Source organism: Eulemur rufifrons, chromosome 14 (assembly GCF_041146395.1).
Source record: "Eulemur rufifrons isolate Redbay chromosome 14, OSU_ERuf_1, whole genome shotgun sequence".
Lineage (NCBI taxonomy): Eukaryota > Metazoa > Chordata > Mammalia > Primates > Lemuridae > Eulemur > Eulemur rufifrons.
The window spans coordinates 125,049-153,026 of NC_090996.1; the positions used below are offsets into that span (position 1 = coordinate 125,049).

Sequence of the window (27,978 nt, forward strand, 5' to 3'; positions counted from 1 at the left end):
CATTGGTGTATGTGTTTGTGGAAAAGTATTGAGTCTTTGATGTGCGTGTAGCAGCTACTGAGCAAGGCTTTGAAGGCTAGTGGGCTGCAGGACTGCGCGGGAGGAGGGGGGGCGGCGGGGGTTGGGAGGGGGCGCTGGGCCGGGAGGGCCCCGTGGCAGCAGCTCGGCCTCTTGAGGCGTCCGGGGACGGCCACGGTCGTCTACGGCCATACCACCCTGAACGCGCCCGATCTCGTCTGATCTCGGAAGCTAAGCAGGGTCGGGCCTGGTTAGTACTTGGATGGGAGACCGCCTGGGAATACCGGGTGCTGTAGGCTTTTGCCTCTTCTTTTGTCCCGCCCGCCGGCCTGTCGGGGGTCGGGGGGTGGGGCTGGGGGTGGGCCGGTCCCTCCGCCCTCGGCCCTCGGCCCTCGGCCCTCCGCCCTCCGCGCCCGCTCTTGGCCCCGGTCGCCGCCCGCTGCGCCCGCCGGAGGCTTCCTCTCCTCTCCCCGGCTGCAGCACCACCGCCAGGCGGCGGCAGCGGCGGAGCATCCCAGCCGTTCCGTTCCGCCCAGCAGCGGAGCCCCAGCCCTGGGCCCACACCGGGCCGGGCGGCGGGATCCCTAAGTGCTGCTGGGTCTCCACCCCCCGGCCCCCCCGGGACAATCCCTACACCCGGCGCGGGACAGTCCACGGCCGCAAACCGTCCCCTGGGCCCCCGGACCCCCAGCCCACCGTGGACTTCCTCTCCGCCGCACACCCGGGCCTCGGGCCGGGGCTCCCGAGAGACACACCGGCGCACCGCACAGGGCAAGTGGCCGGCCGCCCGGGCAGAGAGGACACACAACAGCACACGGAGCACACGCACCCAAACCCAAACGCCCCACCCCCAAACCCCGCCCCACCGAGCAACAGGACAGCCGGCTCTGGGCCCCCCACCCCCACGCGGGTGCTGCTGCCACATGCAGGCCCTGAGGGGAAATCGAGGCAGAACAGTCCTCCCCAGACGGAGTGGGGTGGCGGGGTGGGGGGGACACTGCACGTCTTCAGGACCTCGGGGTGAAGGACCAGCCGCGCACACGGCCCTGCCTCCTTGTCCTGGCCCTGCCCCGAAGCCCCTCTCCACCGTGCCCTCGCGTGGGGCGGCGGAGGGCCCTCTCGCGCGCACTCTCCGGCTCTGGCCCTCCGTCCCCACGCGTGGAAGTCTGTCCCTGCGCGCTTGCCCGTGGGGCTGCTCCTTGGGCTGCGGGACGGTGGTGCGTCCGCGGTTTGGGTGGGGGAGGGGGGATGCGCGCGAGACCCGTCAGTCTCCGCCTGCCCCGGATACGGACAGGTGGTCTAGCGAAGGGCCAGGGCGGCGGGAGGGACCGGACTGGGCAGGGAGGGACGCGTAGCAGCAGCTCGGCCTCTTGAGGCGTCCGGGGACGGCCGCCGTCGTCTACGGCCATACCACCCTGAACGCGCCCGATCTCGTCTGATCTCGGAAGCTAAGCAGGGTCGGGCCCGGTTAGTACTTGGATGGGAGACCGCCTGGGAATACCGGGTGCCGTAGGCTTTTTGCTTTGCCTCTTTTTCTGTCCCGCCCGCCCTGGGCTGGGAAGGGGGGGCTCCTCCGCCCACCTCGGCTGGGAAAGGGGGGGGGCCCTTCGCCCTCCACGCCCGTCCTGGCTCCCGCCCCCGCCCACCCCCACCCCGCCCCGGCAGGCCCGGATCCTGCCCCGTGGCCCCTGGAGAGAGGGTCAGATTTGAGATGTGGAGGCTCAGTCCCCGAGGCTGTCGGCCCTCAGACACCTGCCCCAGGTCCGGGCCTCTGGAACTGCTGACGGACCGGCTCTGAATTCAGGACAAATTCTAAAGTTGTCCAAGTACATGACCACGTTACCCTAGGAAAGGAAAAATTCGATCATATCCATATATGCAGAAGCATGGAATCTAAACAGTTGGCTATTCGTTCACGGGAAAGGAATTTAAGAATCCAGATGAGAAGACACCTAGAAACACTTTTCAAAAGTCTAAATCTTTAGAAAATATTCTTAAGGATTAAGAAGTAAAAACATTCTTTGGAAAGTCACGAGCAAGAACAGGGTGTTGATATGAAATTCTTCTGTTCAATACTGCAAGCGACGCTCTAAAAATATACTCAAACAGGGGAAGACACTAACAATATACGGGAAAGGAAAATCACCTTCTTCATTTTCCTCACCTCCTACGGTTCTCAAAATAGAATGTTTGCCAGTATGCATGGGAGACCTGTCGAAATCCTAAGTGAGTCCAGCAAGATAGCTCTATCTGAAATCAACATTCAATCGATAGTTTCAATATTTCTTATTTCCTAGCAAATACACAATGTTGAAGGCAATTTGTAAAAAGGATAACATGCAAAGTCACAGAAAATCTACATAGCACCTACGGGACAAAGGTGCCAACTTAGATGGAAAACTTAGTAACAACGTCAATGACCGCCCAAATCCATGGAGAGGCTCTACTATATTCCTAGATAGATGGACACGGAGTCCCCAAACTAATCATTTCCCCCAAATTAATAAATAGTGCAATTTAAACAGGGTTTATAACTAGAAATTTACAATCTGTTTCTTTCTCTCTTTCTTTTAATTTGGGAAATGGATATGTTAAAGAGCAATAATAGTAATTATTAGTTTTATTCTATTAGACCCAATTAACTGTACCAAAACTCTCTACCACTCGCCTTATAAAAATGGGAGTTTATTCATATGTCGGAAGCCGCTGTGTATCTTTTTCCGAAGGCATGGAACCGAAAAAACACTTCTCCCAAACAAATCCCATCTCGACTCTCATCATTTTGCTGGCTTTTCCTTTTAAAGTTTTTGCTCTCTGTTCCATGACTATCTCATTGAGGTAGTTTGTTAATTTCACAGTTTATATAACACATGTGGAGCCATTCTGGATTCATTCTGGCTAACTTGTGTTCCAGGGGAAACCTTCTGTTTGGGGAATACGCCTTGCTTACACAGGAAGCTGCAGTTCATCAGCACTTCTATAGAATGGCACTGCACGAGTCAATCAAAGTATCTTTATCCGATCTTTGACTAGGTCCATGTACACGGGGCTCCCGTGAGTATTACTCTGGATGTTTCCTGGTCACGTGTGCCCTATCTTCTCTCTGGTACGTGCTACTCAGAGAATATGCTTGTTCCTAAATTATGCCAGTGTTCATTCATATCCATTTATGCTACATTGTTTTCCAAATGGTTCTATAATTTCACCTCCCATATCAGCAGTGTGCGTGTTAAGAGTTCTCCTCCCAGCCAACACAGTGATCAGTGTTTTAAGTTTCCTCAATCTGGTGAGTTTGGAACTACATCTTGCTTCATTTTTTATTTTGTGTTTCCTTGATTAATAATGAGGATACAGTGTCAAATGCGTATTAAGCCTATTACACATAGATATTCTGTAGGAGTGATATTTTGCCAATTGTATGCGCTACAGATCCCTTGTCCTGTTTGCAACTTGTTTTGTACCGTGTTTATGGTATCTTTGGAAACTTTTTGTTATGGAAAATTTGAAATATAAACAGAAACAGAAAGAATACTATAATACCTACTCACTACCCTGACTCAAGAAATCATCAACCCTTGGTCAGATCTTGTTTCTTTTATACCCCTCCTACCTTAAGTTCATGATCCCCTTAACGATATCCCTCCATCGACAAAAAGTCAATATGTTTCTATCAAAGGTAGAGGCTTTCCTTCCTTTTTAAATGTAACCGCAGCCACATTATTCCATCTAAGAATCTAACTGTATTGGAGAGAACAGCAAGTCCTCAATGTTTGCGTTTCCCTGACACACATACACTCATTTCAGTTTCTTGGAATCCAGTCCAAATACAGTACATACATTGTGCTCGGTTGAGAGGTCTTTGGAAAGAGTGTCCATACATCCCAACCAGTTGGGGGCAGTCCCGGTTGTCACCATTTCACTTTGTTTCCTCCCGCTCTCCACAGTGGGGGACCCGAGTTATTTTTGCATTGTTAGGGGTTTAGTCGTGGATTTAAACACATTTAATGTGCTTCAATATCTTGCAATTATTATACTTACTGGTGATCAAACCGTCCTGTGTTTGGCAGACGGGAGTCTACTCATTCTGGTTCCTGTGTCTTTTGACATGACCCTCGTTCTGTTGGATATCAGAGCATCCACGCTTCCCGGCAGAAGAAGCGTCCATTTCCTGCCCCGGACTTGAAGTCAGCCTGTGTCTCCGGTAAGGCTTCGGACCATTTAATAACAATGGTTTGTGGAGACCACGATCTAGATGCTGGTGAAATGCACTACTGTTCAGTTTGCACCTACTTCTCAGCACCCTCCATGGGGATAAAAAAAAAAAAAATTAAAGAAAAACACATTGAGTGTCCACTGATAATCCAAATTCAATCTGAGACTGAGAGTTTTTTTACGCTACTTTATCGATTTCACTTCTTTCTCTCACCCCCAAATTCCCAGTTCTCAAAGACACCAACAGCATTTCTTCTTTGCATGATCCCACAGAATAATCGTATCCATTCACCATATAACCGTGGACTACTTAGTACTGCATGAAGTAGGAAAGGCGAGGAAGGAACTTTCTACTGTTCTGGCTCCACTGTGAAAATCTAAGAGCTGCTGTCAGCCGAAGCCAGTCTGCTCATGCCGAGGAGCTCTGAGCCATGGCACACTCCTTTGGAATATTTCCCTGGGCCTTCATGTCAGCTCCTGCAGTGTGTAGAATCTGCTAAGTCACACGCTGTCCTCCGTTTGTGTCCTCCGTGCTTTCAATGGATGTCATCTTGAGTCTTTGATTTTTGTTGTCATTGGTGTATGTGTTTGTGGAAAAGTATTGAGTCTTTGATGTGCGTGTAGCAGCTACTGAGCAAGGCTTTGAAGGCTAGTGGGCTGCAGGACTGCGCGGGAGGAGGGGGGGCGGCGGGGGTTGGGAGGGGGCGCTGGGCCGGGAGGGCCCCGTGGCAGCAGCTCGGCCTCTTGAGGCGTCCGGGGACGGCCACGGTCGTCTACGGCCATACCACCCTGAACGCGCCCGATCTCGTCTGATCTCGGAAGCTAAGCAGGGTCGGGCCTGGTTAGTACTTGGATGGGAGACCGCCTGGGAATACCGGGTGCTGTAGGCTTTTGCCTCTTCTTTTGTCCCGCCCGCCGGCCTGTCGGGGGTCGGGGGGTGGGGCTGGGGGTGGGCCGGTCCCTCCGCCCTCGGCCCTCGGCCCTCGGCCCTCCGCCCTCCGCGCCCGCTCTTGGCCCCGGTCGCCGCCCGCTGCGCCCGCCGGAGGCTTCCTCTCCTCTCCCCGGCTGCAGCACCACCGCCAGGCGGCGGCAGCGGCGGAGCATCCCAGCCGTTCCGTTCCGCCCAGCAGCGGAGCCCCAGCCCTGGGCCCACACCGGGCCGGGCGGCGGGATCCCTAAGTGCTGCTGGGTCTCCACCCCCCGGCCCCCCCGGGACAATCCCTACACCCGGCGCGGGACAGTCCACGGCCGCAAACCGTCCCCTGGGCCCCCGGACCCCCAGCCCACCGTGGACTTCCTCTCCGCCGCACACCCGGGCCTCGGGCCGGGGCTCCCGAGAGACACACCGGCGCACCGCACAGGGCAAGTGGCCGGCCGCCCGGGCAGAGAGGACACACAACAGCACACGGAGCACACGCACCCAAACCCAGACGCCCCACCCCCAAACCCCGCCCCACCGAGCAACAGGACAGCCGGCTCTGGGCCCCCCACCCCCACGCGGGTGCTGCTGCCACATGCAGGCCCTGAGGGGAAATCGAGGCAGAACAGTCCTCCCCAGACGGAGTGGGGTGGCGGGGTGGGGGGGACACTGCACGTCTTCAGGACCTCGGGGTGAAGGACCAGCCGCGCACACGGCCCTGCCTCCTTGTCCTGGCCCTGCCCCAAAGCCCCTCTCCACCGTGCCCTCGCGTGGGGCGGCGGAGGGCCCTCTCGCGCGCACTCTCCGGCTCTGGCCCTCCGTCCCCACGCGTGGAAGTCTGTCCCTGCGCGCTTGCCCGTGGGGCTGCTCCTTGGGCTGCGGGACGGTGGTGCGTCCGCGGTTTGGGTGGGGGAGGGGGGATGCGCGCGAGACCCGTCAGTCTCCGCCTGCCCCGGATACGGACAGGTGGTCTAGCGAAGGGCCAGGGCGGCGGGAGGGACCGGACTGGGCAGGGAGGGACGCGTAGCAGCAGCTCGGCCTCTTGAGGCGTCCGGGGACGGCCGCCGTCGTCTACGGCCATACCACCCTGAACGCGCCCGATCTCGTCTGATCTCGGAAGCTAAGCAGGGTCGGGCCCGGTTAGTACTTGGATGGGAGACCGCCTGGGAATACCGGGTGCCGTAGGCTTTTTGCTTTGCCTCTTTTTCTGTCCCGCCCGCCCTGGGCTGGGAAGGGGGGGCTCCTCCGCCCACCTCGGCTGGGAAAGGGGGGGGGCCCTTCGCCCTCCACGCCCGTCCTGGCTCCCGCCCCCGCCCACCCCCACCCCGCCCCGGCAGGCCCGGATCCTGCCCCGTGGCCCCTGGAGAGAGGGTCAGATTTGAGATGTGGAGGCTCAGTCCCCGAGGCTGTCGGCCCTCAGACACCTGCCCCAGGTCCGGGCCTCTGGAACTGCTGACGGACCGGCTCTGAATTCAGGACAAATTCTAAAGTTGTCCAAGTACATGACCACGTTACCCTAGGAAAGGAAAAATTCGATCATATCCATATATGCAGAAGCATGGAATCTAAACAGTTGGCTATTCGTTCACGGGAAAGGAATTTAAGAATCCAGATGAGAAGACACCTAGAAACACTTTTCAAAAGTCTAAATCTTTAGAAAATATTCTTAAGGATTAAGAAGTAAAAACATTCTTTGGAAAGTCACGAGCAAGAACAGGGTGTTGATATGAAATTCTTCTGTTCAATACTGCAAGCGACGCTCTAAAAATATACTCAAACAGGGGAAGACACTAACAATATACGGGAAAGGAAAATCACCTTCTTCATTTTCCTCACCTCCTACGGTTCTCAAAATAGAATGTTTGCCAGTATGCATGGGAGACCTGTCGAAATCCTAAGTGAGTCCAGCAAGATAGCTCTATCTGAAATCAACATTCAATCGATAGTTTCAATATTTCTTATTTCCTAGCAAATACACAATGTTGAAGGCAATTTGTAAAAAGGATAACATGCAAAGTCACAGAAAATCTACATAGCACCTACGGGACAAAGGTGCCAACTTAGATGGAAAACTTAGTAACAACGTCAATGACCGCCCAAATCCATGGAGAGGCTCTACTATATTCCTAGATAGATGGACACGGAGTCCCCAAACTAATCATTTCCCCCAAATTAATAAATAGTGCAATTTAAACAGGGTTTATAACTAGAAATTTACAATCTGTTTCTTTCTCTCTTTCTTTTAATTTGGGAAATGGATATGTTAAAGAGCAATAATAGCAATTATTAGTTTTATTCTATTAGACCCAATTAACTGTACCAAAACTCTCTACCACTCGCCTTATAAAAATGGGAGTTTATTCATATGTCGGAAGCCGCTGTGTATCTTTTTCCGAAGGCATGGAACCGAAAAAACACTTCTCCCAAACAAATCCCATCTCGACTCTCATCATTTTGCTGGCTTTTCCTTTTAAAGTTTTTGCTCTCTGTTCCATGACTATCTCATTGAGGTAGTTTGTTAATTTCACAGTTTATATAACACATGTGGAGCCATTCTGGATTCATTCTGGCTAACTTGTGTTCCAGGGGAAACCTTCTGTTTGGGGAATACGCCTTGCTTACACAGGAAGCTGCAGTTCATCAGCACTTCTATAGAATGGCACTGCACGAGTCAATCAAAGTATCTTTATCCGATCTTTGACTAGGTCCATGTACACGGGGCTCCCGTGAGTATTACTCTGGATGTTTCCTGGTCACGTGTGCCCTATCTTCTCTCTGGTACGTGCTACTCAGAGAATATGCTTGTTCCTAAATTATGCCAGTGTTCATTCATATCCATTTATGCTACATTGTTTTCCAAATGGTTCTATAATTTCACCTCCCATATCAGCAGTGTGCGTGTTAAGAGTTCTCCTCCCAGCCAACACAGTGATCAGTGTTTTAAGTTTCCTCAATCTGGTGAGTTTGGAACTACATCTTGCTTCATTTTTTATTTTGTGTTTCCTTGATTAATAATGAGGATACAGTGTCAAACGCGTATTAAGCCTATTACACATAGATATTCTGTAGCAGTGATATTTTGCCAATTGTATGCGCTACAGATCCCTTGTCCTGTTTGCAACTTGTTTTGTACCGTGTTTATGGTATCTTTGGAAACTTTTTGTTATGGAAAATTTGAAATATAAACAAAAACAGAAAGAATACTATAATACCTACTCACTACCCTGACTCAAGAAATCATCAACCCTTGGTCAGATCTTGTTTCTTTTATACCCCTCCTACCTTAAGTTCATGATCCCCTTAACGATATCCCTCCATCGACAAAAAGTCAATATGTTTCTATCAAAGGTAGAGGCTTTCTTTCCTTTTTAAATGTAACCGCAGCCACATTATTCCATCTAAGAATCTAACCGTATTGGAGAGAACAGCAAGTCCTCAAGGTTTGCGTTTCCCTGAGACACATACACTCATTTCAGTTTCTTGGAATCCAGTCCAAATACAGTACATACATTGTGCTCGGTTGAGAGGTCTTTGGAAAGAGTGTCCATACATCCCAACCAGTTGGGGGCAGTCCCGGTTGTCACCATTTCACTTTGTTTCCTCCCGCTCTCCACAGTGGGGGATCCGAGTTATTTTTGCATTGTTAGGGGTTTAGTCGTGGATTTAAACACATTTAATGTGCTTCAATATCTTGCAATTATTATACTTACTGGTGATCAAACCGTCCTGTGTTTGGCAGACGGGAGTCTACTCATTCTGGTTCCTGTGTCTTTTGACATGACCCTCGTTCTGTTGGATATCAGAGCATCCACGCTTCCCGGCAGAAGAAGCGTCCATTTCCTGCCCCGGACTTGAAGTCAGCCTGTGTCTCCGGTAAGGCTTCGGACCATTTAATAACAATGGTTTGTGGAGACCACGATCTAGATGCTGGTGAAATGCACTACTGTTCAGTTTGCACCTACTTCTCAGCACCCTCCATGGGGATAAAAAAAAAAAAAAATTAAAGAAAAACACATTGAGTGTCCACTGATAATCCAAATTCAATCTGAGACTGAGAGTTTTTTTACGCTACTTTATCGATTTCACTTCTTTCTCTCACCCCCAAATTCCCAGTTCTCAAAGACACCAACAGCATTTCTTCTTTGCATGATCCCACAGAATAATCGTATCCATTCACCATATAACCGTGGACTACTTAGTACTGCATGAAGTAGGAAAGGCGAGGAAGGAACTTTCTACTGTTCTGGCTCCACTGTGAAAATCTAAGAGCTGCTGTCAGCCGAAGCCAGTCTGCTCATGCCGAGGAGCTCTGAGCCATGGCACACTCCTTTGGAATATTTCCCTGGGCCTTCATGTCAGCTCCTGCAGTGTGTAGAATCTGCTAAGTCACACGCTGTCCTCCGTTTGTGTCCTCCGTGCTTTCAATGGATGTCATCTTGAGTCTTTGATTTTTGTTGTCATTGGTGTATGTGTTTGTGGAAAAGTATTGAGTCTTTGATGTGCGTGTAGCAGCTACTGAGCAAGGCTTTGAAGGCTAGTGGGCTGCAGGACTGCGCGGGAGGGGGGGGGGCGGCGGGGGTTGGGAGGGGGCGCTGGGCCGGGAGGGCCCCGTGGCAGCAGCTCGGCCTCTTGAGGCGTCCGGGGACGGCCACGGTCGTCTACGGCCATACCACCCTGAACGCGCCCGATCTCGTCTGATCTCGGAAGCTAAGCAGGGTCGGGCCTGGTTAGTACTTGGATGGGAGACCGCCTGGGAATACCGAGTGCTGTAGGCTTTTGCCTCTTCTTTTGTCCGGCCCGCCGGCCTGTCGGGGGTCGGGGGGTGGGGCTGGGGGTGGGCCGGTCCCTCCGCCCTCGGCCCTCCGCCCTCCGCGCCCGCCCTTGGCCCCGGTCGCCGCCCGCTGCGCCCGCCGGAGGCTTCCTCTCCTCTCCCCGGCTGCAGCACCACCGCCAGGCGGCGGCAGCGGCGGAGCATCCCAGCCGTTCCGTTCCGCCCAGCAGCGGAGCCCCAGCCCTGGGCCCACACCGGGCCGGGCGGCGGGATCCCTAAGTGCTGCTGGGTCTCCACCCCCCGGGCCCCCGGGACAATCCCTACACCCGGCGCGGGACAGTCCACGGCGGCAAACCGTCCCCTGGGCCCCCGGACCCCCAGCCCACCGTGGACTTCCTCTCCGCCGCACACCCGGGCCTCGGGCCGGGGCTCCCGAGAGACACACCGGCGCACCGCACAGGGCAAGTGGCCGGCCGCCCGGGCAGAGAGGACACACAACAGCACACGGAGCACACGCACCCAAACCCAAACGCCCCACCCCCAAACCCCGCCCCACCGAGCAACAGGACAGCCGGCTCTGGGCCCCCCACCCCCACGCGGGTGCTGCTGCCACATGCAGGCCCTGAGGGGAAATCGAGGCAGAACAGTCCTCCCCAGACGGAGTGGGGTGGCGGGGTGGGGGGGACACTGCACGTCTTCAGGACCTCGGGGTGAAGGACCAGCCGCGCACACGGCCCTGCCTCCTTGTCCTGGCCCTGCCCCAAAGCCCCTCTCCACCGTGCCCTCGCGTGGGGCGGCGGAGGGCCCTCTCGCGCGCACTCTCCGGCTCTGGCCCTCCGTCCCCACGCGTGGAAGTCTGTCCCTGCGCGCTTGCCCGTGGGGCTGCTCCTTGGGCTGCGGGACGGTGGTGCGTCCGCGGTTTGGGTGGGGGAGGGGGGATGCGCGCGAGACCCGTCAGTCTCCGCCTGCCCCGGATACGGACAGGTGGTCTAGCGAAGGGCCAGGGCGGCGGGAGGGACCGGACTGGGCAGGGAGGGACGCGTAGCAGCAGCTCGGCCTCTTGAGGCGTCCGGGGGCGGCCGCCGTCGTCTACGGCCATACCACCCTGAACGCGCCCGATCTCGTCTGATCTCGGAAGCTAAGCAGGGTCGGGCCCGGTTAGTACTTGGATGGGAGACCGCCTGGGAATACCGGGTGCTGTAGGCTTTTTGCTTTGCCTCTTTTTCTGTCCCGCCCGCCCTGGGCTGGGAAGGGGGGGCTCCTCCGCCCACCTCGGCTGGGAAAGGGGGGGGCCCTTCGCCCTCCACGCCCGTCCTGGCTCCCGCCCCCGCCCACCCCCACCCCGCCCCGGCAGGCCCGGATCCTGCCCCGTGGCCCCTGGAGAGAGGGTCAGATTTGAGATGTGGAGGCTCAGTCCCCGAGGCTGTCGGCCCTCAGACACCTGCCCCAGGTCCGGGCCTCCGGAACTGCTGACGGACCGGCTCTGAATTCAGGACAAATTCTAAAGTTGTCCAAGTACATGACCACGTTACCCTAGGAAAGGAAAAATTCGATCATATCCATATATGCAGAAGCATGGAATCTAAACAGTTGGCTATTCGTTCACGGGAAAGGAATTTAAGAATCCAGATGAGAAGACACCTAGAAACACTTTTCAAAAGTCTAAATCTTTAGAAAATATTCTTAAGGATTAAGAAGTAAAAACATTCTTTGGAAAGTCACGAGCAAGAACAGGGTGTTGATATGAAATTCTTCTGTTCAATACTGCAAGCGACGCTCTAAAAATATACTCAAACAGGGGAAGACACTAACAATATACGGGAAAGGAAAATCACCTTCTTCATTTTCCTCACCTCCTACGGTTCTCAAAATAGAATGTTTGCCAGTATGCATGGGAGACCTGTCGAAATCCTAAGTGAGTCCAGCAAGATAGCTCTATCTGAAATCAACATTCAATCGATAGTTTCAATATTTCTTATTTCCTAGCAAATACACAATGTTGAAGGCAATTTGTAAAAAGGATAACATGCAAAGTCACAGAAAATCTACATAGCACCTACGGGACAAAGGTGCCAACTTAGATGGAAAACTTAGTAACAACGTCAATGACCGCCCAAATCCATGGAGAGGCTCTACTATATTCCTAGATAGATGGACACGGAGTCCCCAAACTAATCATTTCCCCCAAATTAATAAATAGTGCAATTTAAACAGGGTTTATAACTAGAAATTTACAATCTGTTTCTTTCTCTCTTTCTTTTAATTTGGGAAATGGATATGTTAAAGAGCAATAATAGCAATTATTAGTTTTATTCTATTAGACCCAATTAACTGTACCAAAACTCTCTACCACTCGCCTTATAAAAATGGGAGTTTATTCATATGTCGGAAGCCGCTGTGTATCTTTTTCCGAAGGCATGGAACCGAAAAAACACTTCTCCCAAACAAATCCCATCTCGACTCTCATCATTTTGCTGGCTTTTCCTTTTAAAGTTTTTGCTCTCTGTTCCATGACTATCTCATTGAGGTAGTTTGTTAATTTCACAGTTTATATAACACATGTGGAGCCATTCTGGATTCATTCTGGCTAACTTGTGTTCCAGGGGAAACCTTCTGTTTGGGGAATACGCCTTGCTTACACAGGAAGCTGCAGTTCATCAGCACTTCTATAGAATGGCACTGCACGAGTCAATCAAAGTATCTTTATCCGATCTTTGACTAGGTCCATGTACACGGGGCTCCCGTGAGTATTACTCTGGATGTTTCCTGGTCACGTGTGCCCTATCTTCTCTCTGGTACGTGCTACTCAGAGAATATGCTTGTTCCTAAATTATGCCAGTGTTCATTCATATCCATTTATGCTACATTGTTTTCCAAATGGTTCTATAATTTCACCTCCCATATCAGCAGTGTGCGTGTTAAGAGTTCTCCTCCCAGCCAACACAGTGATCAGTGTTTTAAGTTTCCTCAATCTGGTGAGTTTGGAACTACATCTTGCTTCATTTTTTATTTTGTGTTTCCTTGATTAATAATGAGGATACAGTGTCAAACGCGTATTAAGCCTATTACACATAGATATTCTGTAGCAGTGATATTTTGCCAATTGTATGCGCTACAGATCCCTTGTCCTGTTTGCAACTTGTTTTGTACCGTGTTTATGGTATCTTTGGAAACTTTTTGTTATGGAAAATTTGAAATATAAACAAAAACAGAAAGAATACTATAATACCTACTCACTACCCTGACTCAAGAAATCATCAACCCTTGGTCAGATCTTGTTTCTTTTATACCCCTCCTACCTTAAGTTCATGATCCCCTTAACGATATCCCTCCATCGACAAAAAGTCAATATGTTTCTATCAAAGGTAGAGGCTTTCTTTCCTTTTTAAATGTAACCGCAGCCACATTATTCCATCTAAGAATCTAACCGTATTGGAGAGAACAGCAAGTCCTCAAGGTTTGCGTTTCCCTGAGACACATACACTCATTTCAGTTTCTTGGAATCCAGTCCAAATACAGTACATACATTGTGCTCGGTTGAGAGGTCTTTGGAAAGAGTGTCCATACATCCCAACCAGTTGGGGGCAGTCCCGGTTGTCACCATTTCACTTTGTTTCCTCCCGCTCTCCACAGTGGGGGATCCGAGTTATTTTTGCATTGTTAGGGGTTTAGTCGTGGATTTAAACACATTTAATGTGCTTCAATATCTTGCAATTATTATACTTACTGGTGATCAAACCGTCCTGTGTTTGGCAGACGGGAGTCTACTCATTCTGGTTCCTGTGTCTTTTGACATGACCCTCGTTCTGTTGGATATCAGAGCATCCACGCTTCCCGGCAGAAGAAGCGTCCATTTCCTGCCCCGGACTTGAAGTCAGCCTGTGTCTCCGGTAAGGCTTCGGACCATTTAATAACAATGGTTTGTGGAGACCACGATCTAGATGCTGGTGAAATGCACTACTGTTCAGTTTGCACCTACTTCTCAGCACCCTCCATGGGGATAAAAAAAAAAAAAAATTAAAGAAAAACACATTGAGTGTCCACTGATAATCCAAATTCAATCTGAGACTGAGAGTTTTTTTACGCTACTTTATCGATTTCACTTCTTTCTCTCACCCCCAAATTCCCAGTTCTCAAAGACACCAACAGCATTTCTTCTTTGCATGATCCCACAGAATAATCGTATCCATTCACCATATAACCGTGGACTACTTAGTACTGCATGAAGTAGGAAAGGCGAGGAAGGAACTTTCTACTGTTCTGGCTCCACTGTGAAAATCTAAGAGCTGCTGTCAGCCGAAGCCAGTCTGCTCATGCCGAGGAGCTCTGAGCCATGGCACACTCCTTTGGAATATTTCCCTGGGCCTTCATGTCAGCTCCTGCAGTGTGTAGAATCTGCTAAGTCACACGCTGTCCTCCGTTTGTGTCCTCCGTGCTTTCAATGGATGTCATCTTGAGTCTTTGATTTTTGTTGTCATTGGTGTATGTGTTTGTGGAAAAGTATTGAGTCTTTGATGTGCGTGTAGCAGCTACTGAGCAAGGCTTTGAAGGCTAGTGGGCTGCAGGACTGCGCGGGAGGGGGGGGGGGCGGCGGGGGTTGGGAGGGGGCGCTGGGCCGGGAGGGCCCCGTGGCAGCAGCTCGGCCTCTTGAGGCGTCCGGGGACGGCCACGGTCGTCTACGGCCATACCACCCTGAACGCGCCCGATCTCGTCTGATCTCGGAAGCTAAGCAGGGTCGGGCCTGGTTAGTACTTGGATGGGAGACCGCCTGGGAATACCGAGTGCTGTAGGCTTTTGCCTCTTCTTTTGTCCGGCCCGCCGGCCTGTCGGGGGTCGGGGGGTGGGGCTGGGGGTGGGCCGGTCCCTCCGCCCTCGGCCCTCCGCCCTCCGCGCCCGCCCTTGGCCCCGGTCGCCGCCCGCTGCGCCCGCCGGAGGCTTCCTCTCCTCTCCCCGGCTGCAGCACCACCGCCAGGCGGCGGCAGCGGCGGAGCATCCCAGCCGTTCCGTTCCGCCCAGCAGCGGAGCCCCAGCCCTGGGCCCACACCGGGCCGGGCGGCGGGATCCCTAAGTGCTGCTGGGTCTCCACCCCCCGGGCCCCCGGGACAATCCCTACACCCGGCGCGGGACAGTCCACGGCGGCAAACCGTCCCCTGGGCCCCCGGACCCCCAGCCCACCGTGGACTTCCTCTCCGCCGCACACCCGGGCCTCGGGCCGGGGCTCCCGAGAGACACACCGGCGCACCGCACAGGGCAAGTGGCCGGCCGCCCGGGCAGAGAGGACACACAACAGCACACGGAGCACACGCACCCAAACCCAAACGCCCCACCCCCAAACCCCGCCCCACCGAGCAACAGGACAGCCGGCTCTGGGCCCCCCACCCCCACGCGGGTGCTGCTGCCACATGCAGGCCCTGAGGGGAAATCGAGGCAGAACAGTCCTCCCCAGACGGAGTGGGGTGGCGGGGTGGGGGGGACACTGCACGTCTTCAGGACCTCGGGGTGAAGGACCAGCCGCGCACACGGCCCTGCCTCCTTGTCCTGGCCCTGCCCCAAAGCCCCTCTCCACCGTGCCCTCGCGTGGGGCGGCGGAGGGCCCTCTCGCGCGCACTCTCCGGCTCTGGCCCTCCGTCCCCACGCGTGGAAGTCTGTCCCTGCGCGCTTGCCCGTGGGGCTGCTCCTTGGGCTGCGGGACGGTGGTGCGTCCGCGGTTTGGGTGGGGGAGGGGGGATGCGCGCGAGACCCGTCAGTCTCCGCCTGCCCCGGATACGGACAGGTGGTCTAGCGAAGGGCCAGGGCGGCGGGAGGGACCGGACTGGGCAGGGAGGGACGCGTAGCAGCAGCTCGGCCTCTTGAGGCGTCCGGGGGCGGCCGCCGTCGTCTACGGCCATACCACCCTGAACGCGCCCGATCTCGTCTGATCTCGGAAGCTAAGCAGGGTCGGGCCCGGTTAGTACTTGGATGGGAGACCGCCTGGGAATACCGGGTGCTGTAGGCTTTTTGCTTTGCCTCTTTTTCTGTCCCGCCCGCCCTGGGCTGGGAAGGGGGGGCTCCTCCGCCCACCTCGGCTGGGAAAGGGGGGGGCCCTTCGCCCTCCACGCCCGTCCTGGCTCCCGCCCCCGCCCACCCCCACCCCGCCCCGGCAGGCCCGGATCCTGCCCCGTGGCCCCTGGAGAGAGGGTCAGATTTGAGATGTGGAGGCTCAGTCCCCGAGGCTGTCGGCCCTCAGACACCTGCCCCAGGTCCGGGCCTCCGGAACTGCTGACGGACCGGCTCTGAATTCAGGACAAATTCTAAAGTTGTCCAAGTACATGACCACGTTACCCTAGGAAAGGAAAAATTCGATCATATCCATATATGCAGAAGCATGGAATCTAAACAGTTGGCTATTCGTTCACGGGAAAGGAATTTAAGAATCCAGATGAGAAGACACCTAGAAACACTTTTCAAAAGTCTAAATCTTTAGAAAATATTCTTAAGGATTAAGAAGTAAAAACATTCTTTGGAAAGTCACGAGCAAGAACAGGGTGTTGATATGAAATTCTTCTGTTCAATACTGCAAGCGACGCTCTAAAAATATACTCAAACAGGGGAAGACACTAACAATATACGGGAAAGGAAAATCACCTTCTTCATTTTCCTCACCTCCTACGGTTCTCAAAATAGAATGTTTGCCAGTATGCATGGGAGACCTGTCGAAATCCTAAGTGAGTCCAGCAAGATAGCTCTATCTGAAATCAACATTCAATCGATAGTTTCAATATTTCTTATTTCCTAGCAAATACACAATGTTGAAGGCAATTTGTAAAAAGGATAACATGCAAAGTCACAGAAAATCTACATAGCACCTACGGGACAAAGGTGCCAACTTAGATGGAAAACTTAGTAACAACGTCAATGACGGCCCAAATCCATGGAGAGGCTCTACTATATTCCTAGATAGATGGACACGGAGTCCCCAAACTAATCATTTCCCCCAAATTAATAAATAGTGCAATTTAAACAGGGTTTATAACTAGAAATTTACAATCTGTTTCTTTCTCTCTTTCTTTTAATTTGGGAAATGGATATGTTAAAGAGCAATAATAGCAATTATTAGTTTTATTCTATTAGACCCAATTAACTGTACCAAAACTCTCTACCACTCGCCTTATAAAAATGGGAGTTTATTCATATGTCGGAAGCCGCTGTGTATCTTTTTCCGAAGGCATGGAACCGAAAAAACACTTCTCCCAAACAAATCCCATCTCGACTCTCATCATTTTGCTGGCTTTTCCTTTTAAAGTTTTTGCTCTCTGTTCCATGACTATCTCATTGAGGTAGTTTGTTAATTTCACAGTTTATATAACACATGTGGAGCCATTCTGGATTCATTCTGGCTAACTTGTGTTCCAGGGGAAACCTTCTGTTTGGGGAATACGCCTTGCTTACACAGGAAGCTGCAGTTCATCAGCACTTCTATAGAATGGCACTGCACGAGTCAATCAAAGTATCTTTATCCGATCTTTGACTAGGTCCATGTACACGGGGCTCCCGTGAGTATTACTCTGGATGTTTCCTGGTCACGTGTGCCCTATCTTCTCTCTGGTACGTGCTACTCAGAGAATATGCTTGTTCCTAAATTATGCCAGTGTTCATTCATATCCATTTATGCTACATTGTTTTCCAAATGGTTCTATAATTTCACCTCCCATATCAGCAGTGTGCGTGTTAAGAGTTCTCCTCCCAGCCAACACAGTGATCAGTGTTTTAAGTTTCCTCAATCTGGTGAGTTTGGAACTACATCTTGCTTCATTTTTTATTTTGTGTTTCCTTGATTAATAATGAGGATACAGTGTCAAATGCGTATTAAGCCTATTACACATAGATATTCTGTAGGAGTGATATTTTGCCAATTGTATGCGCTACAGATCCCTTGTCCTGTTTGCAACTTGTTTTGTACCGTGTTTATGGTATCTTTGGAAACTTTTTGTTATGGAAAATTTGAAATATAAACAGAAACAGAAAGAATACTATAATACCTACTCACTACCCTGACTCAAGAAATCATCAACCCTTGGTCAGATCTTGTTTCTTTTATACCCCTCCTACCTTAAGTTCATGATCCCCTTAACGATATCCCTCCATCGACAAAAAGTCAATATGTTTCTATCAAAGGTAGAGGCTTTCCTTCCTTTTTAAATGTAACCGCAGCCACATTATTCCATCTAAGAATCTAACCGTATTGGAGAGAACAGCAAGTCCTCAATGTTTGCGTTTCCCTGACACACATACACTCATTTCAGTTTCTTGGAATCCAGTCCAAATACAGTACATACATTGTGCTCGGTTGAGAGGTCTTTGGAAAGAGTGTCCATACATCCCAACCAGTTGGGGGCAGTCCCGGTTGTCACCATTTCACTTTGTTTCCTCCCGCTCTCCACAGTGGGGGACCCGAGTTATTTTTGCATTGTTAGGGGTTTAGTCGTGGATTTAAACACATTTAATGTGCTTCAATATCTTGCAATTATTATACTTACTGGTGATCAAACCGTCCTGTGTTTGGCAGACGGGAGTCTACTCATTCTGGTTCCTGTGTCTTTTGACATGACCCTCGTTCTGTTGGATATCAGAGCATCCACGCTTCCCGGCAGAAGAAGCGTCCATTTCCTGCCCCGGACTTGAAGTCAGCCTGTGTCTCCGGTAAGGCTTCGGACCATTTAATAACAATGGTTTGTGGAGACCACGATCTAGATGCTGGTGAAATGCACTACTGTTCAGTTTGCACCTACTTCTCAGCACCCTCCATGGGGATAAAAAAAAAAAAAATTAAAGAAAAACACATTGAGTGTCCACTGATAATCCAAATTCAATCTGAGACTGAGAGTTTTTTTACGCTACTTTATCGATTTCACTTCTTTCTCTCACCCCCAAATTCCCAGTTCTCAAAGACACCAACAGCATTTCTTCTTTGCATGATCCCACAGAATAATCGTATCCATTCACCATATAACCGTGGACTACTTAGTACTGCATGAAGTAGGAAAGGCGAGGAAGGAACTTTCTACTGTTCTGGCTCCACTGTGAAAATCTAAGAGCTGCTGTCAGCCGAAGCCAGTCTGCTCATGCCGAGGAGCTCTGAGCCATGGCACACTCCTTTGGAATATTTCCCTGGGCCTTCATGTCAGCTCCTGCAGTGTGTAGAATCTGCTAAGTCACACGCTGTCCTCCGTTTGTGTCCTCCGTGCTTTCAATGGATGTCATCTTGAGTCTTTGATTTTTGTTGTCATTGGTGTATGTGTTTGTGGAAAAGTATTGAGTCTTTGATGTGCGTGTAGCAGCTACTGAGCAAGGCTTTGAAGGCTAGTGGGCTGCAGGACTGCGCGGGAGGAGGGGGGGCGGCGGGGGTTGGGAGGGGGCGCTGGGCCGGGAGGGCCCCGTGGCAGCAGCTCGGCCTCTTGAGGCGTCCGGGGACGGCCACGGTCGTCTACGGCCATACCACCCTGAACGCGCCCGATCTCGTCTGATCTCGGAAGCTAAGCAGGGTCGGGCCTGGTTAGTACTTGGATGGGAGACCGCCTGGGAATACCGGGTGCTGTAGGCTTTTGCCTCTTCTTTTGTCCCGCCCGCCGGCCTGTCGGGGGTCGGGGGGTGGGGCTGGGGGTGGGCCGGTCCCTCCGCCCTCGGCCCTCGGCCCTCGGCCCTCCGCCCTCCGCGCCCGCTCTTGGCCCCGGTCGCCGCCCGCTGCGCCCGCCGGAGGCTTCCTCTCCTCTCCCCGGCTGCAGCACCACCGCCAGGCGGCGGCAGCGGCGGAGCATCCCAGCCGTTCCGTTCCGCCCAGCAGCGGAGCCCCAGCCCTGGGCCCACACCGGGCCGGGCGGCGGGATCCCTAAGTGCTGCTGGGTCTCCACCCCCCGGCCCCCCCGGGACAATCCCTACACCCGGCGCGGGACAGTCCACGGCGGCAAACCGTCCCCTGGGCCCCCGGACCCCCAGCCCACCGTGGACTTCCTCTCCGCCGCACACCCGGGCCTCGGGCCGGGGCTCCCGAGAGACACACCGGCGCACCGCACAGGGCAAGTGGCCGGCCGCCCGGGCAGAGAGGACACACAACAGCACACGGAGCACACGCACCCAAACCCAGACGCCCCACCCCCAAACCCCGCCCCACCGAGCAACAGGACAGCCGGCTCTGGGCCCCCCACCCCCACGCGGGTGCTGCTGCCACATGCAGGCCCTGAGGGGAAATCGAGGCAGAACAGTCCTCCCCAGACGGAGTGGGGTGGCGGGGTGGGGGGGACACTGCACGTCTTCAGGACCTCGGGGTGAAGGACCAGCCGCGCACACGGCCCTGCCTCCTTGTCCTGGCCCTGCCCCAAAGCCCCTCTCCACCGTGCCCTCGCGTGGGGCGGCGGAGGGCCCTCTCGCGCGCACTCTCCGGCTCTGGCCCTCCGTCCCCACGCGTGGAAGTCTGTCCCTGCGCGCTTGCCCGTGGGGCTGCTCCTTGGGCTGCGGGACGGTGGTGCGTCCGCGGTTTGGGTGGGGGAGGGGGGATGCGCGCGAGACCCGTCAGTCTCCGCCTGCCCCGGATACGGACAGGTGGTCTAGCGAAGGGCCAGGGCGGCGGGAGGGACCGGACTGGGCAGGGAGGGACGCGTAGCAGCAGCTCGGCCTCTTGAGGCGTCCGGGGGCGGCCGCCGTCGTCTACGGCCATACCACCCTGAACGCGCCCGATCTCGTCTGATCTCGGAAGCTAAGCAGGGTCGGGCCCGGTTAGTACTTGGATGGGAGACCGCCTGGGAATACCGGGTGCTGTAGGCTTTTTGCTTTGCCTCTTTTTCTGTCCCGCCCGCCCTGGGCTGGGAAGGGGGGGCTCCTCCGCCCACCTCGGCTGGGAAAGGGGGGGGCCCTTCGCCCTCCACGCCCGTCCTGGCTCCCGCCCCCGCCCACCCCCACCCCGCCCCGGCAGGCCCGGATCCTGCCCCGTGGCCCCTGGAGAGAGGGTCAGATTTGAGATGTGGAGGCTCAGTCCCCGAGGCTGTCGGCCCTCAGACACCTGCCCCAGGTCCGGGCCTCTGGAACTGCTGACGGACCGGCTCTGAATTCAGGACAAATTCTAAAGTTGTCCAAGTACATGACCACGTTACCCTAGGAAAGGAAAAATTCGATCATATCCATATATGCAGAAGCATGGAATCTAAACAGTTGGCTATTCGTTCACGGGAAAGGAATTTAAGAATCCAGATGAGAAGACACCTAGAAACACTTTTCAAAAGTCTAAATCTTTAGAAAATATTCTTAAGGATTAAGAAGTAAAAACATTCTTTGGAAAGTCACGAGCAAGAACAGGGTGTTGATATGAAATTCTTCTGTTCAATACTGCAAGCGACGCTCTAAAAATATACTCAAACAGGGGAAGACACTAACAATATACGGGAAAGGAAAATCACCTTCTTCATTTTCCTCACCTCCTACGGTTCTCAAAATAGAATGTTTGCCAGTATGCATGGGAGACCTGTCGAAATCCTAAGTGAGTCCAGCAAGATAGCTCTATCTGAAATCAACATTCAATCGATAGTTTCAATATTTCTTATTTCCTAGCAAATACACAATGTTGAAGGCAATTTGTAAAAAGGATAACATGCAAAGTCACAGAAAATCTACATAGCACCTACGGGACAAAGGTGCCAACTTAGATGGAAAACTTAGTAACAACGTCAATGACCGCCCAAATCCATGGAGAGGCTCTACTATATTCCTAGATAGATGGACACGGAGTCCCCAAACTAATCATTTCCCCCAAATTAATAAATAGTGCAATTTAAACAGGGTTTATAACTAGAAATTTACAATCTGTTTCTTTCTCTCTTTCTTTTAATTTGGGAAATGGATATGTTAAAGAGCAATAATAGCAATTATTAGTTTTATTCTATTAGACCCAATTAACTGTACCAAAACTCTCTACCACTCGCCTTATAAAAATGGGAGTTTATTCATATGTCGGAAGCCGCTGTGTATCTTTTTCCGAAGGCATGGAACCGAAAAAACACTTCTCCCAAACAAATCCCATCTCGACTCTCATCATTTTGCTGGCTTTTCCTTTTAAAGTTTTTGCTCTCTGTTCCATGACTATCTCATTGAGGTAGTTTGTTAATTTCACAGTTTATATAACACATGTGGAGCCATTCTGGATTCATTCTGGCTAACTTGTGTTCCAGGGGAAACCTTCTGTTTGGGGAATACGCCTTGCTTACACAGGAAGCTGCAGTTCATCAGCACTTCTATAGAATGGCACTGCACGAGTCAATCAAAGTATCTTTATCCGATCTTTGACTAGGTCCATGTACACGGGGCTCCCGTGAGTATTACTCTGGATGTTTCCTGGTCACGTGTGCCCTATCTTCTCTCTGGTACGTGCTACTCAGAGAATATGCTTGTTCCTAAATTATGCCAGTGTTCATTCATATCCATTTATGCTACATTGTTTTCCAAATGGTTCTATAATTTCACCTCCCATATCAGCAGTGTGCGTGTTAAGAGTTCTCCTCCCAGCCAACACAGTGATCAGTGTTTTAAGTTTCCTCAATCTGGTGAGTTTGGAACTACATCTTGCTTCATTTTTTATTTTGTGTTTCCTTGATTAATAATGAGGATACAGTGTCAAACGCGTATTAAGCCTATTACACATAGATATTCTGTAGCAGTGATATTTTGCCAATTGTATGCGCTACAGATCCCTTGTCCTGTTTGCAACTTGTTTTGTACCGTGTTTATGGTATCTTTGGAAACTTTTTGTTATGGAAAATTTGAAATATAAACAAAAACAGAAAGAATACTATAATACCTACTCACTACCCTGACTCAAGAAATCATCAACCCTTGGTCAGATCTTGTTTCTTTTATACCCCTCCTACCTTAAGTTCATGATCCCCTTAACGATATCCCTCCATCGACAAAAAGTCAATATGTTTCTATCAAAGGTAGAGGCTTTCTTTCCTTTTTAAATGTAACCGCAGCCACATTATTCCATCTAAGAATCTAACCGTATTGGAGAGAACAGCAAGTCCTCAAGGTTTGCGTTTCCCTGAGACACATACACTCATTTCAGTTTCTTGGAATCCAGTCCAAATACAGTACATACATTGTGCTCGGTTGAGAGGTCTTTGGAAAGAGTGTCCATACATCCCAACCAGTTGGGGGCAGTCCCGGTTGTCACCATTTCACTTTGTTTCCTCCCGCTCTCCACAGTGGGGGATCCGAGTTATTTTTGCATTGTTAGGGGTTTAGTCGTGGATTTAAACACATTTAATGTGCTTCAATATCTTGCAATTATTATACTTACTGGTGATCAAACCGTCCTGTGTTTGGCAGACGGGAGTCTACTCATTCTGGTTCCTGTGTCCTTTGACATGACCCTCGTTCTGTTGGATATCAGAGCATCCACGCTTCCCGGCAGAAGAAGCGTCCATTTCCTGCCCCGGACTTGAAGTCAGCCTGTGTCTCCGGTAAGGCTTCGGACCATTTAATAACAATGGTTTGTGGAGACCACGATCTAGATGCTGGTGAAATGCACTACTGTTCAGTTTGCACCTACTTCTCAGCACCCTCCATGGGGATAAAAAAAAAAAAAATTAAAGAAAAACACATTGAGTGTCCACTGATAATCCAAATTCAATCTGAGACTGAGAGTTTTTTTACGCTACTTTATCGATTTCACTTCTTTCTCTCACCCCCAAATTCCCAGTTCTCAAAGACACCAACAGCATTTCTTCTTTGCATGATCCCACAGAATAATCGTATCCATTCACCATATAACCGTGGACTACTTAGTACTGCATGAAGTAGGAAAGGCGAGGAAGGAACTTTCTACTGTTCTGGCTCCACTGTGAAAATCTAAGAGCTGCTGTCAGCCGAAGCCAGTCTGCTCATGCCGAGGAGCTCTGAGCCATGGCACACTCCTTTGGAATATTTCCCTGGGCCTTCATGTCAGCTCCTGCAGTGTGTAGAATCTGCTAAGTCACACGCTGTCCTCCGTTTGTGTCCTCCGTGCTTTCAATGGATGTCATCTTGAGTCTTTGATTTTTGTTGTCATTGGTGTATGTGTTTGTGGAAAAGTATTGAGTCTTTGATGTGCGTGTAGCAGCTACTGAGCAAGGCTTTGAAGGCTAGTGGGCTGCAGGACTGCGCGGGAGGGGGGGGGGCGGCGGGGGTTGGGAGGGGGCGCTGGGCCGGGAGGGCCCCGTGGCAGCAGCTCGGCCTCTTGAGGCGTCCGGGGACGGCCACGGTCGTCTACGGCCATACCACCCTGAACGCGCCCGATCTCGTCTGATCTCGGAAGCTAAGCAGGGTCGGGCCTGGTTAGTACTTGGATGGGAGACCGCCTGGGAATACCGAGTGCTGTAGGCTTTTGCCTCTTCTTTTGTCCGGCCCGCCGGCCTGTCGGGGGTCGGGGGGTGGGGCTGGGGGTGGGCCGGTCCCTCCGCCCTCGGCCCTCCGCCCTCCGCGCCCGCCCTTGGCCCCGGTCGCCGCCCGCTGCGCCCGCCGGAGGCTTCCTCTCCTCTCCCCGGCTGCAGCACCACCGCCAGGCGGCGGCAGCGGCGGAGCATCCCAGCCGTTCCGTTCCGCCCAGCAGCGGAGCCCCAGCCCTGGGCCCACACCGGGCCGGGCGGCGGGATCCCTAAGTGCTGCTGGGTCTCCACCCCCCGGCCCCCCCGGGACAATCCCTACACCCGGCGCGGGACAGTCCACGGCCGCAAACCGTCCCCTGGGCCCCCGGACCCCCAGCCCACCGTGGACTTCCTCTCCGCCGCACACCCGGGCCTCGGGCCGGGGCTCCCGAGAGACACACCGGCGCACCGCACAGGGCAAGTGGCCGGCCGCCCGGGCAGAGAGGACACACAACAGCACACGGAGCACACGCACCCAAACCCAGACGCCCCACCCCCAAACCCCGCCCCACCGAGCAACAGGACAGCCGGCTCTGGGCCCCCCACCCCCACGCGGGTGCTGCTGCCACATGCAGGCCCTGAGGGGAAATCGAGGCAGAACAGTCCTCCCCAGACGGAGTGGGGTGGCGGGGTGGGGGGGACACTGCACGTCTTCAGGACCTCGGGGTGAAGGACCAGCCGCGCACACGGCCCTGCCTCCTTGTCCTGGCCCTGCCCCAAAGCCCCTCTCCACCGTGCCCTCGCGTGGGGCGGCGGAGGGCCCTCTCGCGCGCACTCTCCGGCTCTGGCCCTCCGTCCCCACGCGTGGAAGTCTGTCCCTGCGCGCTTGCCCGTGGGGCTGCTCCTTGGGCTGCGGGACGGTGGTGCGTCCGCGGTTTGGGTGGGGGAGGGGGGATGCGCGCGAGACCCGTCAGTCTCCGCCTGCCCCGGATACGGACAGGTGGTCTAGCGAAGGGCCAGGGCGGCGGGAGGGACCGGACTGGGCAGGGAGGGACGCGTAGCAGCAGCTCGGCCTCTTGAGGCGTCCGGGGACGGCCGCCGTCGTCTACGGCCATACCACCCTGAACGCGCCCGATCTCGTCTGATCTCGGAAGCTAAGCAGGGTCGGGCCCGGTTAGTACTTGGATGGGAGACCGCCTGGGAATACCGGGTGCCGTAGGCTTTTTGCTTTGCCTCTTTTTCTGTCCCGCCCGCCCTGGGCTGGGAAGGGGGGGCTCCTCCGCCCACCTCGGCTGGGAAAGGGGGGGGGCCCTTCGCCCTCCACGCCCGTCCTGGCTCCCGCCCCCGCCCACCCCCACCCCGCCCCGGCAGGCCCGGATCCTGCCCCGTGGCCCCTGGAGAGAGGGTCAGATTTGAGATGTGGAGGCTCAGTCCCCGAGGCTGTCGGCCCTCAGACACCTGCCCCAGGTCCGGGCCTCTGGAACTGCTGACGGACCGGCTCTGAATTCAGGACAAATTCTAAAGTTGTCCAAGTACATGACCACGTTACCCTAGGAAAGGAAAAATTCGATCATATCCATATATGCAGAAGCATGGAATCTAAACAGTTGGCTATTCGTTCACGGGAAAGGAATTTAAGAATCCAGATGAGAAGACACCTAGAAACACTTTTCAAAAGTCTAAATCTTTAGAAAATATTCTTAAGGATTAAGAAGTAAAAACATTCTTTGGAAAGTCACGAGCAAGAACAGGGTGTTGATATGAAATTCTTCTGTTCAATACTGCAAGCGACGCTCTAAAAATATACTCAAACAGGGGAAGACACTAACAATATACGGGAAAGGAAAATCACCTTCTTCATTTTCCTCACCTCCTACGGTTCTCAAAATAGAATGTTTGCCAGTATGCATGGGAGACCTGTCGAAATCCTAAGTGAGTCCAGCAAGATAGCTCTATCTGAAATCAACATTCAATCGATAGTTTCAATATTTCTTATTTCCTAGCAAATACACAATGTTGAAGGCAATTTGTAAAAAGGATAACATGCAAAGTCACAGAAAATCTACATAGCACCTACGGGACAAAGGTGCCAACTTAGATGGAAAACTTAGTAACAACGTCAATGACCGCCCAAATCCATGGAGAGGCTCTACTATATTCCTAGATAGATGGACACGGAGTCCCCAAACTAATCATTTCCCCCAAATTAATAAATAGTGCAATTTAAACAGGGTTTATAACTAGAAATTTACAATCTGTTTCTTTCTCTCTTTCTTTTAATTTGGGAAATGGATATGTTAAAGAGCAATAATAGCAATTATTAGTTTTATTCTATTAGACCCAATTAACTGTACCAAAACTCTCTACCACTCGCCTTATAAAAATGGGAGTTTATTCATATGTCGGAAGCCGCTGTGTATCTTTTTCCGAAGGCATGGAACCGAAAAAACACTTCTCCCAAACAAATCCCATCTCGACTCTCATCATTTTGCTGGCTTTTCCTTTTAAAGCTTTTGCTCTCTGTTCCATGACTATCTCATTGAGGTAGTTTGTTAATTTCACAGTTTATATAACACATGTGGAGCCATTCTGGATTCATTCTGGCTAACTTGTGTTCCAGGGGAAACCTTCTGTTTGGGGAATACGCCTTGCTTACACAGGAAGCTGCAGTTCATCAGCACTTCTATAGAATGGCACTGCACGAGTCAATCAAAGTATCTTTATCCGATCTTTGACTAGGTCCATGTACACGGGGCTCCCGTGAGTATTACTCTGGATGTTTCCTGGTCACGTGTGCCCTATCTTCTCTCTGGTACGTGCTACTCAGAGAATATGCTTGTTCCTAAATTATGCCAGTGTTCATTCATATCCATTTATGCTACATTGTTTTCCAAATGGTTCTATAATTTCACCTCCCATATCAGCAGTGTGCGTGTTAAGAGTTCTCCTCCCAGCCAACACAGTGATCAGTGTTTTAAGTTTCCTCAATCTGGTGAGTTTGGAACTACATCTTGCTTCATTTTTTATTTTGTGTTTCCTTGATTAATAATGAGGATACAGTGTCAAATGCGTATTAAGCCTATTACACATAGATATTCTGTAGCAGTGATATTTTGCCAATTGTATGCGCTACAGATCCCTTGTCCTGTTTGCAACTTGTTTTGTACCGTGTTTATGGTATCTTTGGAAACTTTTTGTTATGGAAAATTTGAAATATAAACAGAAACAGAAAGAATACTATAATACCTACTCACTACCCTGACTCAAGAAATCATCAACCCTTGGTCAGATCTTGTTTCTTTTATACCCCTCCTACCTTAAGTTCATGATCCCCTTAACGATATCCCTCCATCGACAAAAAGTCAATATGTTTCTATCAAAGGTAGAGGCTTTCCTTCCTTTTTAAATGTAACCGCAGCCACATTATTCCATCTAAGAATCTAACTGTATTGGAGAGAACAGCAAGTCCTCAATGTTTGCGTTTCCCTGACACACATACACTCATTTCAGTTTCTTGGAATCCAGTCCAAATACAGTACATACATTGTGCTCGGTTGAGAGGTCTTTGGAAAGAGTGTCCATACATCCCAACCAGTTGGGGGCAGTCCCGGTTGTCACCATTTCACTTTGTTTCCTCCCGCTCTCCACAGTGGGGGACCCGAGTTATTTTTGCATTGTTAGGGGTTTAGTCGTGG

The 27,978-nt window shown here is 52.2% G+C and overlaps 12 non-coding genes across 12 annotated transcripts; all 12 read left to right on the top strand.

Moving 5' to 3' along the window:
- Positions 1 to 198: 198 nt before the first annotated feature.
- Positions 199 to 317, top strand: LOC138394992 (5S ribosomal RNA). The gene has a single exon (XR_011235494.1). It is a non-coding gene; the product is annotated as a 5S ribosomal RNA (ribosomal RNA).
- Positions 318 to 1,415: 1,098 nt separating this feature from the next.
- On the top strand, positions 1,416 to 1,534 carry LOC138394965 (5S ribosomal RNA). Its single transcript, XR_011235469.1, has one exon. It is a non-coding gene; the product is annotated as a 5S ribosomal RNA (ribosomal RNA).
- A 3,467-nt stretch (positions 1,535 to 5,001) lies between these two features.
- On the top strand, positions 5,002 to 5,120 carry LOC138394994 (5S ribosomal RNA). The gene has a single exon (XR_011235496.1). It is a non-coding gene; the product is annotated as a 5S ribosomal RNA (ribosomal RNA).
- Positions 5,121 to 6,218: 1,098 nt separating this feature from the next.
- On the top strand, positions 6,219 to 6,337 carry LOC138394967 (5S ribosomal RNA). Its single transcript, XR_011235470.1, has one exon. It is a non-coding gene; the product is annotated as a 5S ribosomal RNA (ribosomal RNA).
- Positions 6,338 to 9,805: 3,468 nt separating this feature from the next.
- LOC138394877 (5S ribosomal RNA) lies at positions 9,806 to 9,924 on the top strand. Its single transcript, XR_011235401.1, has one exon. It is a non-coding gene; the product is annotated as a 5S ribosomal RNA (ribosomal RNA).
- A 1,083-nt stretch (positions 9,925 to 11,007) lies between these two features.
- On the top strand, positions 11,008 to 11,126 carry LOC138394828 (5S ribosomal RNA). The gene has a single exon (XR_011235354.1). It is a non-coding gene; the product is annotated as a 5S ribosomal RNA (ribosomal RNA).
- A 3,468-nt stretch (positions 11,127 to 14,594) lies between these two features.
- On the top strand, positions 14,595 to 14,713 carry LOC138394878 (5S ribosomal RNA). The gene has a single exon (XR_011235402.1). It is a non-coding gene; the product is annotated as a 5S ribosomal RNA (ribosomal RNA).
- A 1,083-nt stretch (positions 14,714 to 15,796) lies between these two features.
- LOC138394829 (5S ribosomal RNA) lies at positions 15,797 to 15,915 on the top strand. The gene has a single exon (XR_011235355.1). It is a non-coding gene; the product is annotated as a 5S ribosomal RNA (ribosomal RNA).
- A 3,466-nt stretch (positions 15,916 to 19,381) lies between these two features.
- On the top strand, positions 19,382 to 19,500 carry LOC138394995 (5S ribosomal RNA). Its single transcript, XR_011235497.1, has one exon. It is a non-coding gene; the product is annotated as a 5S ribosomal RNA (ribosomal RNA).
- A 1,098-nt stretch (positions 19,501 to 20,598) lies between these two features.
- LOC138394830 (5S ribosomal RNA) lies at positions 20,599 to 20,717 on the top strand. Its single transcript, XR_011235356.1, has one exon. It is a non-coding gene; the product is annotated as a 5S ribosomal RNA (ribosomal RNA).
- Positions 20,718 to 24,183: 3,466 nt separating this feature from the next.
- On the top strand, positions 24,184 to 24,302 carry LOC138394879 (5S ribosomal RNA). The gene has a single exon (XR_011235403.1). It is a non-coding gene; the product is annotated as a 5S ribosomal RNA (ribosomal RNA).
- A 1,084-nt stretch (positions 24,303 to 25,386) lies between these two features.
- On the top strand, positions 25,387 to 25,505 carry LOC138394968 (5S ribosomal RNA). Its single transcript, XR_011235471.1, has one exon. It is a non-coding gene; the product is annotated as a 5S ribosomal RNA (ribosomal RNA).
- The last annotated feature ends 2,473 nt before the right edge of the window (positions 25,506 to 27,978 follow it).